Source organism: Marmota monax, unplaced genomic scaffold (genome assembly GCF_021218885.2).
Source record: "Marmota monax isolate L192 unplaced genomic scaffold, Marmota_monax_Labrador192_F-V1.1 WCK01_AAM20220418_F8-fsc00042, whole genome shotgun sequence".
Classification (NCBI taxonomy): Eukaryota; Metazoa; Chordata; class Mammalia; order Rodentia; family Sciuridae; genus Marmota; species Marmota monax.
This window is the reverse complement of record NW_026693008.1, coordinates 2,447,471-2,463,882: the sequence shown is the minus strand read 5'-3', so window position 1 is coordinate 2,463,882 and position 16,412 is coordinate 2,447,471. Positions and strand designations below refer to the sequence as shown.

The window sequence follows — 16,412 nt, the reverse complement described above, 5'->3', positions numbered from 1 at the left end:
AAGTAAATGCTCAAAAAAATCTGTTAATTTATTCAGCAAACAATAGAGACAGAAGAAACAAGAACCCTTACGGCCTCGGCATCTGAGACCTCAGCCCTCAACCCACTCCTTATAGAGCAGAAGAAAATCAGTGGTTCTCCTTGGACCTCGCGGGGGCGAGCAGGAGATCCTGGGCAGTCGGGCAGGAAAGGGCTGTACTTTCACAGGGCAGAGTATTCTTTTTCTAGTCTTCTGTTAACCTACGGAGATTTCTCCAGATGAGAAATGAATGATCCCACCACCCAATCACCCCGTTCTGTTTTTTGGTAGGGGGATTGAACCCAGGGGCGCCTAGCCCCTGAGCCACATCCCCAGCATCCCCCCTCCCCCACCTTTTTTTTTTTTTAACGTATTTTATTCCCGAGTCCCTGGGATTACAGGCAGGTGCCACCAGGCCTGGGTCTAGCACTTCTTAACTTCTGGGGGTGACTTGATGCCTTCAAGAATCCAATGAAAGCTGGAATCCCTCCCCTTAAAAAAACAAAAAAAATGAACATCTGCAGATTCATGGAAACTTCTGAGTTGAATTTCAACAAGGGTCCCCAGTGCCGTCAGTCACTTGGCACGCAGGGATCCCAAGCTCCAAGTGCCTGGTTTGTCGAAGGGATTCAGAGGGAAAGGCCTTCTCTGGTGTTGAAGGGACCCCCGGGGCCTTGGATCTGGCAGATGCTTTGCTGCTATTTCTCTCTCTCTTCTCTCTGGCTCTGCAACACTCCTTTAAAAATTCAAAATAGCTCATGATATCATAGCTGCCATTTAGGATGCTGCCTCTCAGCAACTCCGTGGTGCAGGATGAGAAAGGATTTTAAAGCAAGGCAAGGGCAGAGCAGGCTGGTGTGTGGGAAGCCAGGCTGGCCAAGCGCAAGGGCGGTGGCAGGTGCCTGGTCCTGACCGGCCACGCCCCGGGAAGCTGTTGCTCTCTACCTCTCTGCCTCTCGGAAGCCATTCTGGCCAGAACAGAAGCCTCTGCTGTTAAGAGGAGCCCAGCGCAGTGACTGGTTCTTTTGGAGCCAGGGATTGAACCCAGGGGCACTCGACCACAGAGCCCCATCCCCAGCCTTATTTTCCATTTTATTTAGAGACAGGGTCTCGCTGATTTGCTTAGGGCCTCCCTAAGTTGCTGAGGCTGGCTTTGAACTCGCGATCCTCCTGCCTCCGCCTCCAGAGCCACTGGGATTACAGGCGTGCACCACAGTACCTGGCAGCACGATGAATCTTGGTGCTGCATTTCCCGGGTGCTTCCTAATGAGGCAGGGGCTTCAGGGGGCCCAACCTGCAGCAGAAAACAGGGGGCTCATGGCTCCCCTCCAAGGCAGGCTTCTTAGACTGACAGGCTCTCCTGGCACCTTCTGAGATGATAAATTCAAATGCAAGTAACGGACTCAGGCGGAGACTTAAATGTCTGGACTCCTGATGGACAGGCAGGCAGGAGGAGGGCTGCAGCTGAGCGCTGTCACTGCTGAGCCAGGGGCAGCCACTCATGTGCACTGGCTCCAAGACCAACTGCCCAGAGGACACCTAGAGAAGGACCCATCACCAAGGAGGCGTTCCTCAGAGGCCCTCACGCAGGAAGACCAGAGAAGGATCTGGCATCACTGGTAATGACAAGTGGCAGGATTAAAACCTTAACTAGCCAAAAATTCAACTAAGACATTGAGTAAGTCCCACAGACCCCCACCCCCCCCATTTGGGAGAAAGAACAAAGTGCAGAATAAGTAGAACTCAGAATTTCTTTTCGCCACACCTAGGCAGCTGGAAGGTATTCCATACCTATTTACTAAAATGGTCAGGACAGCATGTAGGTTGGAAATCTCTTGGTGGCTGGGTTGTGCCATGGCACATGTTTGTAATCCCAGCGGCTCAGGAGGCGGAGGCAGGAGGATCGCCAGTTCAAAGCCAGCCTCAGCAACAGTGAGGCGATGAGCAACTCAGTGAGACCCTGTCTCTAAATAAAATACAAAATAGGGCTGGGGGTGTGGCTCAGTGGTCGAGTGTCCCTGGGTGGTATCAAAAAAAAAAAAAAGAAAAAAGAAAAAGAAAACTCACTTTATTATCCAATTAACAATTTCTGGGAGAATAATGAGGAAGAGTGAGGGAAAAAGTACACATCTGACATCCTGCCAGGTCATCGCCTGGTGTCCAGTGAGGTGACATGTCAAACTCAGATGTTCACAATCACCTCCTCCAACTTCCACGGGGAAGTCAGGTTCACAGGAACTCACTTTCAGGATCCTCATTCACAGGGTCTCCACGTCCTAACCCACGAGACACACTCAGCTGGGCGAACCCTGCGTCTCCTACTAAGGCAGAAAAGTGATCTGATCTGTGGTTCAAATTTGCAAAAGCAAGACTTCAATGGGAAGCTGATTTCAAATAACCAGAAACTCGGTTGACAAGAATGGCCCTCCTGAGTGAGCCCCCCTAGACAAAGGAGCACCTGTGTTCTGCAGAAATTTCCAAAGCCTCCAACTGCACGTAAGTTGGAACAATGTAAAAACAATATCATCTTGTCTGGCTGTGATCCCGGCTGGGGAGGCTGAAGCAGGAGGATCACGAGTTCAAGGCAGCCTCAGCAAAGTAGTGAGGCCCTAAGCAACTCAGTGAGACCTCGGCTCAAAATAAAAAATCAAGAGGGCTGGGGATGTGGTTCAATGATAAAGCACCTCTGGGTTCAATCCTTGGAACGAACACACGCACGTGGTAAGTCCCCACATCTATCGACTTTTAAGTTGTGAAGGCTTCAGAATCAGATGGATTCTGATGGACTATTTACCAGCTGTGTGATCTTGGGCAAGTTATTCAAACTCTCTGTGCTTAGTTATTGTAGAATGGAGATGATAACAGAACCCACCACAAAAGGTGAGGGTGAATTAAGAGATAGCGTCTCCAACAGGGAGTCCAGCACACCTTCAGCCGTCATTTAATGTCAGCTACTCATTATTTTCATTATTCTGGGCAGAAGAAACCGAGTCATGGAGCAACAAAGTGATTTCTATGAGTTGCACTCAAATGAGACAAATGACGTGGACAACAACCTGGGGTTTCTGAATTTAGTCAAATTGTCTTTCCTGTGGAAAACAGCAGGAGCAGCAGCAGAGAGCTGGGTAAGGATGCAGAATCTGCATTTCAACAACTCCAGGTGCTGGCTCAGAGCTCAGACGTGTGGACCCTGGACCCGGGCACTCTGTAGGGTGCCTCTGCATGACACAGCCTCACAGAGCTTCCAGAGAGAAGGAGAGACACCCCACCCCCCCACCCCCCACCCGCAGGGTGATGCATCCAAAGGCCAGATGTTCTGCAGGCAGCTCCTGGTCATTCTCTGGAGGGCCCAGGGCTCTGCACACTTTCACAAGACAAGTGGGTCCTGGTGTGAATCCTGACCTTTCAGTTCCCCTCAAGAGCAGCCAACAGCCCCTGTTAGAGCTCTTTGCTGACAAGATTGGATTCAGCCCTTTTTTTTGGTAGGAGGGATGGAACTCAGGAGCACTTGACCACTGAGCTCCATCCCCAGCCCTATTTTGTATTTATTTAGAGACAGGGTCTCACTGAGTTGCTTAGGGCCTCGCCAAGTTGCTGAGGCTGGCTTTGAACTGGCGATCCTCCTGCCTCGGCCTCCCCAGTCACTGGGAGGACAGGCGTGCACCATCACGCCCAGCTGGTTTCTTGATTCTAAATAAAGCTAACAGCATCCCGCTGTAAAGTGCTGCAGGAATTAACAAGTGGTGTCAGGCACGCTGCCTACACCACACGGTAGGTGCCCAGTCCACGGCAGTATTTCTTCTGTCCACACAAACACTAACACACAGGCGGCCTGCAGCCACACGGACACCCCAAACATCCATTTCCATCCACTGCCGCTACCCTGAGGCCACTCCCGACGTGGTGAGCACAGAGTATCACCGTTTCTCCGATGAGTTCTGGAACCTTCACCAACAAGTATCTCCGAGGACTCATAACTGATGAATCGCAGCCAAGGAAAGAGCTGGAGAAATGGCAGGGTGCCCAGATGAAACGAAATGCTAAGAATTTTTGTCCCAGTTATTCTTAACCCTGGATGGGGCTGGGTAATATTTATAAAGTTTGATTTTCAAGGAGCCAAGAGGGAGGACGGAGTCGAGGCCAACGGTGCACCAGGGTGAGAATAGCAGAGGTAAATGAAAGTTGCTTAGGGCCTCACTTTTGCTGAGGCTGGCTTTGAACTCGTGATCCTCCTGCCTCAGCCTCCACCTGTGCTCCACACCCTCCATGCTCAAGGTCCACCCGTACTCTACACCTTCGGAGAGGACCGGCTGCTGTGGCCTCCAGTGCCCCAGGACAGCAGGAAGAAGGGAGGGCCACAAATTGCCAGCTCATTTTTTCCCCCTTTGGTACCAGGGATTGAACCCAGGAGACTGAGGCAGGAGGCTCATGTGTTCAAAATGTTCAGAGCCAGCCTCAGCCATTTAGCAAGGTGTAAGCAACCTAGGGAGACCCTGTCTCCAAATAAAAAAATAAATAACGGACTGTGGATGTGGCTCGGTGGTTAAGCACCTCTGGGTTCAGTCCCTGATATAACAAACAAAACCCCCCTACTGCCCCCTGTTGCTCACAGGTTGAGACTAAATGGGAAATATGGGGATCAACAGCACTAAAAATGAAGCCCGGCCTCGGTCTTCACAGCAATACTGTGTGTTCAGGGAAACTCACAGATGAAGAAGCCAAGTTCAGAGAGGTCAGGCCACTGTCCCAAGATGACACAGTGCGGATCAGGAGGCAACAGAGGTGGGCTAGCATCAGGTCTAAAGCTTGTTCTCTGTGTGAAACAGCTCTACTAAGATCAATAACAACCAGCAACTATCAACTCCAATTCTAATTTTCTTAAGAAAGCATTATAAGCCAGAGTCCTCTGGCTCCTTCAATTCACTCTATCTCCTCCAAAGGCACTCGGCCACCGAGCCCCATCCCCAGCCCTATTTTATATTTTATTTACAGACAGGGTCTCGCTGAGTTGCTGAGGGCCTCACTTTGGCTGAGGCTGGCTTTGAACTCGCGATCCACCTGCCTCAGCCTCCAGAGCCACTGGGATGATAGGCGTGGGCCAGCTCACTAGCATGAAGCAGGAAGATCCCAAGTCTGGAAAGATCTAGCATGGCAGGGACACAAGACAGAGCCAGAAAGCAGGGCCACAGGCAGGTGGCCAGGGGAGGCCATTCCTTTCCCTTAGAGCCAACCCTTACGCTCCAGTTCAGCCACCCACAAGTAACACACATATCCAACAGCCTCCCTGGGAGGAGGAGAAAATGTTAAGTGTCTGTGCTGAAAAGAATAAAAAAAAAAAAAAAAAGATCACAAGCCTCTCGCATGCAGAGTTGGAGCAGAAGAGAAATCCAGAAATGCAACGGTTCCAATTTGGACCCTGCAACTCTGTCCACGTGACTCGTCAGCTGCTGAGCCGGGAGGCCTACTCCAAGGATGTGGGGCCCAGCTAGCCCTAAATGATTTTCCTGATCCCATCCGGTCACTTTGCATCCTGCAAAATGCAAGAGGGTAGAAGTCCCTGGGAGTGGGGACTGTAAGGAGCGGGGGCATCTTTTCTGGGGCACCCTCTCTGCAGGAGACTCATGGGAACAGACTGCCTCCAACCACTATTCCGTTCTCACCAGCTACCCTCCCGGTGAGAACCACGGGAAGGTAACAAGGAATTAACAAGGTTGACCAAGCCCTGGCTCAGTGGCTGGGACTGTGCCAGGTGCTTTTCATGTCTCCTCATCAAATCCTGACGTCCTTTCCCTGGCCTATAGGTGTGACTGCTCCCCGCCCCCCCTTTTTGGTACTAGGGATTGAACCCAGGGGTGCTTACCCACTGAGCCCCACATCCCCAGCCCTTTCTATATTTTATTTTGAGACAGGGTCTCACTGAGTCGCTTAGGGCCTCGCTTTTTGCTGAGGCTGGCTTTGAACTCGTGATCCTCCTGCCTCAGCCTCCTGAGCTGCTGGGATCACTGGCTGGGCTGCTCACCCCATTTTACAGATAGGGCTCAACCCTTGAAAGGGCAGCTCTAGGTCCCTTCAGCTCTTACAGTGGGAGCCCTGGATAAATGCATCTTCTGCTGTTTAACCGCTTAGTCCCCAGACCACCCCTTCTGCTTCCACAAGGCATCCCCCTCCCTCTATGTCCCCTCTTTACCCCACGCTGTAAAACACGCTACTTCAAACATGCTATTTGGCCATTTCTAGCCACCCCATGACTCTGTGCAGGCTGCGATGCCTGGTGGAGCCAAGGGGTTTTCGTTTTCACATTAGAAAAGAAACAGCATTCCCGAGGGGGTGGGCAGAGCATTTGACGGAGGGGCAAAACCTTCACGGGCACTCAGGGAGGCACTAAATAGCTAAATTTCCAGAATATGGTAATTCTGTCAAAGTGGCGACCGACTGACTCTGGAGCCTGCGGGGACAGTCGCCCTGACCCATCTGTGACAGCCAGGCCTCCTTCCCCAGGAGCAGGAGAGCAGTCGATCTGGCCTCTAGCACAGAGGCCAGGCTGCTTCCTGCAGTGAGTCTCACTGAGGTGGTTTCAGGCACCCTTTGGGAAGACATGCAGAGGGGCGAACCTCACCCCGCCGCACAAGGTGCAGGCCCTGCCCAGACAGCAGCCGGGCCCGTGTGTTCAGGGCGCACGGGGCCCTCCAGACTGCAAGCACCACTCGGTCGTCGCTGGAGAGGTAACCTGAGTCACATCCAGATCATTACATCTGGCGCGGATCATGCCCGGTGTGATTCAGCCCCAGCCTGGATTATTTATAGCTCCTAAAAGTCTCCCTGGACCTCAGCAGAGTCTAAGATCCTCTAACGAAAAGGAACCGGATTTTAAAAATCTGCGTTTCTTCCCAAGAGCTCCCGTGGCAGATGAGTGATGCTGTCACTGGCTTTTGAGAAACCCAGAGCCAGGAGGAGAACCAAGCAAGAATGGTTCCAGAGGAGCCCAGGGCAGGGAACGGACCGAATCACGCTTCAGCAGGGCTGAAGTTCTGTCACCATTCCTCATGTGACTATCGGCTTAAAACTAAACGGTAATCATTCGGGAGCCATTTCCTTACCTAGAAATCAGAGCCACCTCAAGCCCGGGCACCTCTCATGTTCTGACACCCTTTACTGAAATAACAGCCGTTGAGAAAAATGGGACCAGGGACTGTCCTTTTAAACCCTTTCCCCCCGGATCACCCTTTGTAAGGAAGGTGCCATCCAGACAAATGCTACTTCGGAAGCACCCTGAGCCTGTGACTCACCAACCTTGCAACTGAAGTTTCTCACAAACCAAAGGCACAAGGTGCCAGACCCCCCCGGGGCTAGCTGGCCAAGGTAGCATCCTCCTCCATGGCAAAGACCCTAGATCTCTGCCCGGAGACCGTCCCTAGAACACACACTCGCTGCTCATCTGTGAATCAGAGCGGATCTCTTACCCACCTCCAGGGAAGCCGAGATGCTCCAGTCTCCAAGGAAGCTTCCGACCCGATCCCCGGCGCTCCTCAATTGAGCCAGTTCACTTTCTGCCTGGATCTGGTTTCTAGGAAGGCAGGCAGGACCTCAGCAAGCCAAAGCATCTTCTTCTCCTCCAAAGCCTTGGCCCATCTGAGCCCTTCCCGAGCCAAGCCGGCAGCGGGCTCAAGCCAGAGCCCTTCTATGTGTATGCACTCCCTTGGAGAAAAACACCGTCACCATGTCACCATCGCTGGCTGCAGACCCTGCTGGGGGACCCACCAAGCAGGGGGCAAAGTGTGCCTTCTGCCTTTCCTCCGGGTCCCCCCCCCCCCCGGAGCTCTCTGATCGCCTGAGATCCTCAGATTGCTCTGAACTTCCCCTTCTTCAGGAGGAGCTGAAGGAAGTCACAGACCCTGGCCGCGGCTGTCACCCACAGATCCCGAGCCAGACCCCGGAGACCAGTCAGCTGCTCGCGCAAAGCCCCAGGCACTGAACCAGGAAATGTGCAGCTCAGGCCAAAAGAATAATAATAACTGTCGGCAGAGTGGCTGGCGAGAGCCCGAGAAGTCGCTGTGGCCGAGCCAGCATCCTCCGCATGCTAATGAGGCCGTGATGTCAGCAAGTCAGTCACGGCATCTGGCCGTCCCAGCCCCGCTGCTGCCCAGGGCTGAGATTTATTTACATGTAAATTAGCCTCGCCTTCCAAATCAATAATCCCCCTGCCGCCGCCGGGAGGGGGGGACGGCTGTGCAGAGGCCCAGCTTTGCAGCCTCCAAAGGAGCACGGAAAAAATCACATTTAAAAAGGAGAGGCTTTAAAGACACACGCCTGTTTTTTTTTTTTTTTCTTTCTTTCTTTCTTTTTTTTCCTCTCAAAAGCAGTTCTCTGATGTGCCAGGGATCAGAGCTGGGCACAGTTATCAGCCCAGGCGCCTGTTTCAGATTATAAAATGCACCAGCCCGAGAGAGGAATCCGAGCCCTCTGTCTCTTTAAGAATCAAAGCTGTGTGAGACCTTCCAATGCTGCACTTTGGTCTTCTCTCTTCTACTTTCGCTTCAGGGTTTGGGGACCTGGCACCACAGCACCTATGAGTTAGGGGTCCCCTCTTTCCTCCCGTGCACGTGTGAGTGGGTCACCATCCTCCAAGCCCCTTGCCCCAATTCCAAGCCACTGGGGAGATGAAGACCATCAGCCTGCCCAGGGGCCAGGGGGGACCCTCAGACTCCCAGATGGCACTCATTTGAAAGACCTGACGGATCAGAAAACAGGTTGGGTGGAGAAGGGACTTTTTTCCAACTTTACACCAGGATTTTAGCACTAAGTTGCTTAGGGCCTCACTAAATTGCTGAGGCCGGCCTTGAATCTGTGGTCCTCCTGCCTCAGCCTCCTGAGTTACTGGGATTACAGGCGTGCACCACCGTGCCTGGCCAGCCCCGGGTCTGGATGCTGACTTTATTCAGCAGGCAAACTGACCTTGGGCAAGTAAGTTAACTTGTGACGCCTTCCATGACCTTATCTGTCCCATTCCCTCCCCCAAATAAATACTTAGTAAACACACACCATGGCACACACAGATCGAGAACTGGGTGTTTCCCATAGCCTCTGCTTTAGCTGAGCTTACCTACTACAAATATAAGAGAAAGCACAAATATCAAATGGCACTATGGCGACAAACGACACAACGTCACATGCCCAATAAATAAGCAGCTGTTTCTGATCATTTTGAATGAAGTGAGAGAAGTTCACTAGGATGGCCATCACTGCTCTGCTCTCCCCTGAATATTTCCCTGGTCACTTTTATTGCCTATAATTGATGGTTCTTTTATCTATTATTTCTTATTTGTTCTTTTTAGATACATATAACAGTAGAGTGTATGTTGACCTGTTACACATACATGGAGTCTAACTCCCCATTCTTGTGGTTGGACATGATGTGGAGTTTCCCTAGTCGTGTGTTCACATATGAACATGGGAAGGTTCTGTCCCATTCATTCCACTGTCTTTCCCATTCCCATCTCCCTCCCTTCCCTTCATTCCTCTTTGTCTATTGCAGTGAACTTCTACCCTCCTCTTATTGGGTGTTAGTATCTGCATATCAGAGAGAACATTTGGTCTTTGCATTTTGGGGATTAGCTTATTTCTCTCAGCAGGATAGTCTCCAGTTCCACCCATTTACCAGAAAGTGCTATAAAGTCATTCTTCTTTATGGCTGAGTAATATTCCATTGTATATATAGACCCCATTTCCTTTATCCATTCATCTGTTGAAGGGCATCTAGGTTGGCTCCATAGCTTAGCTATTGTGAATTGAGCTGCTAGAAACATTGATGTGGCTGTGTCCCTGTAGTGTGCCGATTTTCAGTTCCTTTGAGTATATGCCAAGGAGTGGCTAACTGGGTCAAATAGTGGTTCCTTTCCAAGTTTTCTGAGGAATCTCCACACTACTTTCTATACTGGTTGCACCAATTTGCAGTCCCACCAGCAATGTATACATGTATCATTTCCTTCATATCCTCGCCAAAATTCATTGTTACTTATATTCTTGATGATTGCCATTCTGGCTGGAGTGAGATGGAATCTCAGTGTAGTTTTAATTTGCATTTCCCTAATGGCTAGAGAAGTTGAACAAAGTATACGAAAAATATATATGATACGTCAAGAGCTATGTAATGTTTTGAACAACTAATAATATATATATATCTGGTCCCCTCAGTGTGGCCTGCCGTCTCCTGGGCCAGGTGAGCCCTGCCAGTGCTGGGGAAGCTCTGTGGGCGTGAGGGGAGGGCAGGGAGGGGCCTGGCGGGGACAGAGGTGTGGTCCAGCCTGTACAGAAGCGCCCCAGTGCCCCGGGACAAAGCAGTCAGCTCAGCTGTCGCCCACACTCCCCGCCTGCAGCACCCACTCGGATGAGCTCTCCCCGGGCAGCTGGAGTTCCTGCCGCCTCCCATGAATGTCTTTGTCAGATGTGGGGAATTCAAATTATGTCTTTTGTTATATGTAATTGTGTTAATAATGCTTCATAACTTCTTTCAGAATGCTTCTCTCTGGGACACAGAGGGCCTTTCATGGAGAAAATCATGAGACCTGGAATAACTTTTCACCAGGAGAAATGGGAGATAAGCCCATGAGTAACGCTTTGCCTCAGGTCTCCATGGCACAGAATTCAGAGAGGGTGGGGAAGCAGAGGACGTCCCCAGGCCTCAAGAGCCACCAAAAAGTCATTTAAGAACTGGGCAGGGGCTTGGGCTGGGGCTCAGCAGTAGCGCACTTGCCTGGCAGGTGTGGGGCGATGGGTTCTATTCTCAGCAGCACATATAAATGAATAAAATAAAGGTCTATCAACAACTAAAAACTATATATATATATATATATATATATATATATATATATCGGGAACAGTGACCCACACCTGCAATCCCGGTGGCTTGGGAGGCTGAGGCACGAGGATTGCAAGTTCAAAGCCAGCCTCAGCAACTTAGTGAGGCCCTAAGCGACTCAGCAAGACCCTGTCTCTAAATAAAATTTGACAAAGAGCTGGGGATGTGTCTCAGTGGTTAAGCGACCATGGGTTCAATCCATGGTACCAAAAAAAAAAAAAAAAAGAATAGTGCTCCTCCTCATAGGGCTCTTGGGGGAAATCAAAGGAGATGCACTCAGCTGATGTCAGCTGTTGGTAAAGAAAGGAGGCTTCCAAGGTTATCTTTGGCACCACTTAGTTGTCTGGGTAAAGTTGAACAGGAAGTGAGTAGAGACCTGGGCAAAATCAGCCCCTGTCCCAGGGCAAGTCTCCAAGTTCACGCATCCAATGAGTGGGGAGCCCTTGACCTGCCCTTTGCTATAAGATTCAACAAACCCCCTGAAACCAGGAAAGAAGGCTGTTAAAACAACCAAGAGGCACAGGGGGCCTCTTCCTCTGAAGCTGTAAACCAGGGCGAGACAACTGCAGATGCTCCTTGACGTGGAGGGGTGACATTGAGATAAACCTCTGCAAGCTGAAAGCATCATGGAGAGTGCATTTGACACAGCTCACCTAACCAGCATGGAGACTTGGCAGCGCAGCACCGGGGAGGGTGTGGGCTTGATCGCAGGGCCGGCTGGGAGCTCACTGCTGCTGCCCTGGATTGCAAGAGAGCATCAAACTACTTATCAGTAATGGGGGAATATATCAAAGTGCAAAATTGAAAGTGCACTTTTAACTGGGTGCATATGGCTTTTGTGCCACTGAAAAGTCAAAAAAATTGTTAAGCCAATCCATTTCTTTTTTTCCCAGATACCAAGGATTGAACCTAGGGGCACTCAACCACTGAGCCCCATCCCCAGCCCTTTTCTGTATTTTATTTAGAGACAGGGTCTCACTGAGTTGCTCAGGCCCTTGCTCAATTGTTGAGGCTGGCCTCTAACTTGAATCCTTCTGCATTAGCCACTGCCCAAGTTGCGGGGATGACAGGTATGTGTCACAAAACCCAGAAGCCATAAGAGAGAGCTGAAAGCGCCAAGGTCAGATTTTAGCAGCTAGAGAAAGTGACCTGGGGGCGGAGGGAGGGCGCCAAGATGTGGGGAAAGTGCAAGCACAAATGTAGAATCCAAGGCGGTGCAATGAGATGAGGCGCGGGGGCCCATGACTGTCATCCCAGTGGCTCTGGAGGCTGAGGCAGGAGGATCACGAGTTCAAAGCCAGCCTCAACAATTTAGCAAGGCCTCAGTGACACCCTGTCTCTAAATAAAATACATAAACAGGCTGGGGATGTGACTGATGGGAACATGAAGATTCTATATTCATCCTTCTTTTTATTCTTGCAGATGTTTAAAATTTCCCAAAGTAAAAAGGTTTTGTTATTCTTCTTTAACTTGTTACTGTTATGGTTGCCTGTTCTTAGTCCCTTTATACTGATCTGTCTTTTCCAAATTTTTCACAGTGGTAATAATGATTTACTTTATTTAATTGATTGATTTATTTGGGTGGTTTTGTTTTGTTTTTGTACCAGGGATTGAACTCAGAGGCACTTACCCACTGAGCCCCATCCCCAGCCCTATTTCATGTTTTATTTAGAGACAGAGTCTCACTGAGTTGCTTAGGGCCTCGCTAAGGGCTTTGAACTCGCCATCCTCCTGCCTCAGCCTCCCCAGCCGCTGTTGATTTCCTTTCCATTATGAGAAAGCATACTTTCTGGCAAGGAATACAGCAAAATATTTAGTGGGTGCCTGGTTTCCAAGTAGCTCATTTTGTGAAGTTCAGTAATACCAGTGGTCACTGAGTGTGTTCCGTAGGTGACGGGTATATTCTAAGTACATATGTAGGTTAATTTATTTACTAAAAAATTTTTTTAAATAAAAAAAGAAAGAAAATAGAAAGCCATGTCTGCATGGGCACAAGACAGATCAACAGTGTCCACAGGACAAGGGCGGGAGTGACAGGCAGGCAGCTCCCCAGGAGCTGGAAAATCAGATCATCTTCCCATCCCAGCCGGCACCGGGTAGGATCTTGTTAGAGGATTAGGAGGAAGGTTAAGTGAGTCTCTGCTGGTTAGCTTACAGAGAAGGGTGAGTGGTGACAAGGACAGTGACCTCCCAGGGGAGGGGCTTCCAGCAAGGGTGTAAGAGGCCATTTCCAATTTCTGTTTCTGTAGGCAGATAGTAAGAAGGAACGAATTCCTTTTATTTGTTCTTTATAGTTATCCATGACAGCAGAGTGCATTTGACATATGGCACATGTATGGATAATGACTTATTCTAATTAGGACCCCATTCTTGTGGTTGGACATGATGTGGAATTTCCCTGGTCGTGTGTTCATATATGAGCATAGGAAAGTTCTGTCCCATTCACTCCACTGTCTTTCCCATTCCCATCCCCAACCTTCCCTTCATTCCCTTTGTCTCATCCAATGAACTTCTATTCTCCCCCCCTCCCCCTATTGTGAGTCAGCATCCGCATATCAGAGAGAACATTGGGCCTTTGGTTTTTTGGGATTGGCTTTTTTCACTTAGCATGGTAGTCTCCAGATCAGAAGGAATGAATTTTAAGATTTCACTTGGACCTAAGGAAGACATTTGGATACTGAGATGACATGAATGGTGTAGTCACTCAAAGAAGTGACAGTATTTTGGTTTTGGAGAGCATGAAAAAAAAGTAAAAGCAGCCCGAGTCCTAGCTGGCTTAGATTGCTACCTGCAGGCCTGGCTATGGTGAGATCCTACTGACATGTTTCAACGGCTCATCCAATCAGGTTCACAGAAGTTTATTTTCATCTTAAAAAGTACACAGTGTTGAGTTTTGTGTGCACTTTCAAATAATCTGCTCAAGAGTGGTTCTCTGAAATGATTTCAAAACCCAGTAAAGTAAAGGTGGGAAGGAGGCTGACAAAGAACTGTCACATTAGCCAGACAGGACTAGGTTGTGCTGCAGTAACAACCAATCCCAGGTCTCAGTGGTGTAACAAAAGCACTATTGATTTCTCACTCAAGGCTTTCTCAGCAGTGACTCAGTAATGCAGCTTCCTCCTTGTAGTCACAAGATCCTCCTATGATAGCAACCCCTAATTTCGAAGTTATAGCAACAGAAGAAGAGAGGACTGCGTAGGTTTTGATGTGACTCAGCTTAGAGATGAAAACATCACTTTGATCCATCAAATCCCTCGTGGGCCAAGGAGGCCAGAAGTGGACACCCAGGAAGAAGAGGAAAAACATCCCGAGGGACTCCTCTGAGGTCTATGACAGCTGTCAATTTTTATTTTTGTTATGTCAAGATATTAAAAATCAAAATGAGGGCTGGGGTTATAGCTCAGTGGTAGAGTGCCTGCCTTGCATGTGTGAGGCACTGGCTTCAATCTTCTGCATCGCATAAAATAAATATATAAGCAAAATAAAGTATATATTTAAAAAAAAAAGAGTACTGCAGGTAGCATTTTTTAAAAAAATCAAAATGAAACACAATCTATTAAACTTAGAGTGTCTTAAATCAAAGGAACTTATTTTTATTTTTATTTTTTGGTATTGGGGATTGAACCCAGAGGCACTTAACCCCTGAGCCACATCCCCAGCTCTTTTTCAAATTTTTTATTTGGAGACAGGGTCTCACTGAGTTGCTTAGGGCCTCGCTACATTGCTGAGGCTGGCTTGGAACTCGAGATCCTCCTGCCTCAGCCTCCTGAGCCACTAGGATTACAAGCGTGTGCCACCATACCTGGCTTCAAAGGAATGTTTAATATTCAACACCCGCCCCCTCCCCCCAAAAAAAAAAATTCCTGATGATTGTTTTGAATGAAAACCAGAAATCAAAGCTGCATCCATTTCATCCCAGCAGAGAGAAGACAACATTCTCTATTTTTATTATCTTTCAAGCAAAAACAGCCAACCCAACAAACCCAGTAGAAAATAAATACTGGAGATGCATGAAACTTCTAGATCTCAGGTAGAGAAGCAGCAGACGGGGGAGCTACCTTTGCAGAAAAGAGATGCTCCAGAGAGATACCCCCAGCGGTTCCTGCCTACTTCTCCATTCAGGCTTAAGATCTACCCCCTTCAACAGGCAGGGCATTGCATCAAAATAGCCCTACCAAAAGCCGTGAATGTAAATGCGACTCTCACCTCCTAGCTGCGACACAAATGTCCTGCAGCTGGGAGGTAATGGCTCCTCTAAGCCTGAGTCTCCCCATCAATGACATGTAGACACCTCTCTAGCAAAAGATCAGGGAAGATCAGGTGAACGAAGGGAAGGATATAAAGTTCTTTGTAGATAACGTGGCATACAGTAGGTGCCAAATCAATGTTACTTCCCGCTTGGTTTTCAAAGAAGAGAGCAAGAGGAGGTTGGTGCTCCCATAAATGATAAAATCATTTCTGATTTGAAATAAAAGAATGAGTCTCCCGGTACCAAAGGATAAAGAAATCTTTTCTGTCTGTATGTAAAGATTATGAATCATTATGAAATATTATGAATGCTTCTCCGACCATGGACATTTCTAAATCTTGCAGAAAAAAAAAAAAAAAACCCATCTGGCCTCCTTGAAATCCCAAAAAGGGGCCTGTTCTTGTTGCCTATCATCTTAGGAATCTGCCACCTTTCATACATTTTAATTATTCTTGATCCCAATAATCAAATGCACAAATTTTCAACACAGCCTTTTTATCCCCCTTTAATTACATTAATTAAAATGAGAAATATGGGCAAGCTCGACTCTGCCTATCAAAATGAAAGGCTGCTGAAGGGCTGGCTTCCCCCACCCTGAAAAGATTAAAAATTACATCAATGATTTAAAAAGGCTCGCCACTGCACATTTCCATGGAAATATTAAACGGGCACCGATGTGCTACCAACAGTTTTTCCTTAGATAAAGAAAACCGCACTTATTATGGGAGCTTTGGGCAACGATTCGTTTTCATGAAGCTGCTGAGTAAAATCTGGCTTTCCTCTGGGTACAGAGTTGGGAGCCCCAGCAAGCCCTGCACCGGGAGGATTCACTTTTCCAGTAATTTCCAGATGTAGGACCACAGGCGCCTACAATGCTTCTCTTGAATGAACACTGGCAAGATGAAAGATTTCCTAGGGAAAAAAAAATGACTGAAAATTCACTTGGAAAGTAGCAAATGGACAGCCAAATTGTGCCCTGGGTCCTGGAAGAACCCACGTTCCAGATGCACAAACAGACACATTGTTTTTCTCAAGGAATAAGAACAACCTGGGGGTCAGGAGTTCTGCACACTTGGTCGCACTGAGTCCTACTATGATTCCAAGTGCAGCTTTTCTTATCTGCTATCATCCAGAAGGAGAGCAATGAGGTTCAAAGAGGAGGAAAGAATGAAACGGAGATCCAGATCTGAGATCGGGTGCTGGGTCTGACTGCAAATCCCACACTCCCCCCTCTAATTCAGAGGTTCTCCATCTCTCAAAACTCGGGTGCGCACCAATCCGGAGGTGAA

General features: G+C 48.7%; 1 protein-coding gene across 3 annotated transcripts in view; it reads right to left on the bottom strand.

Moving 5' to 3' along the window:
* Window positions 1-16,412, bottom strand: part of Prickle2 (prickle planar cell polarity protein 2) — a 328,682-nt gene that overhangs the window by 104,803 nt on the left and 207,467 nt on the right. The window contains exon 1 of one of the 3 annotated variants that reach the window (XM_046452955.2): window positions 7,483-10,826. The exons of the other annotated variants lie outside the window; for them this stretch is intronic. The gene's annotated coding sequence lies outside the window, so the exon portion shown is untranslated. Of the gene's footprint in view, window positions 1-7,482; window positions 10,827-16,412 lie in introns of those variants that run through there. 3 annotated transcript variants of the gene reach the window in all.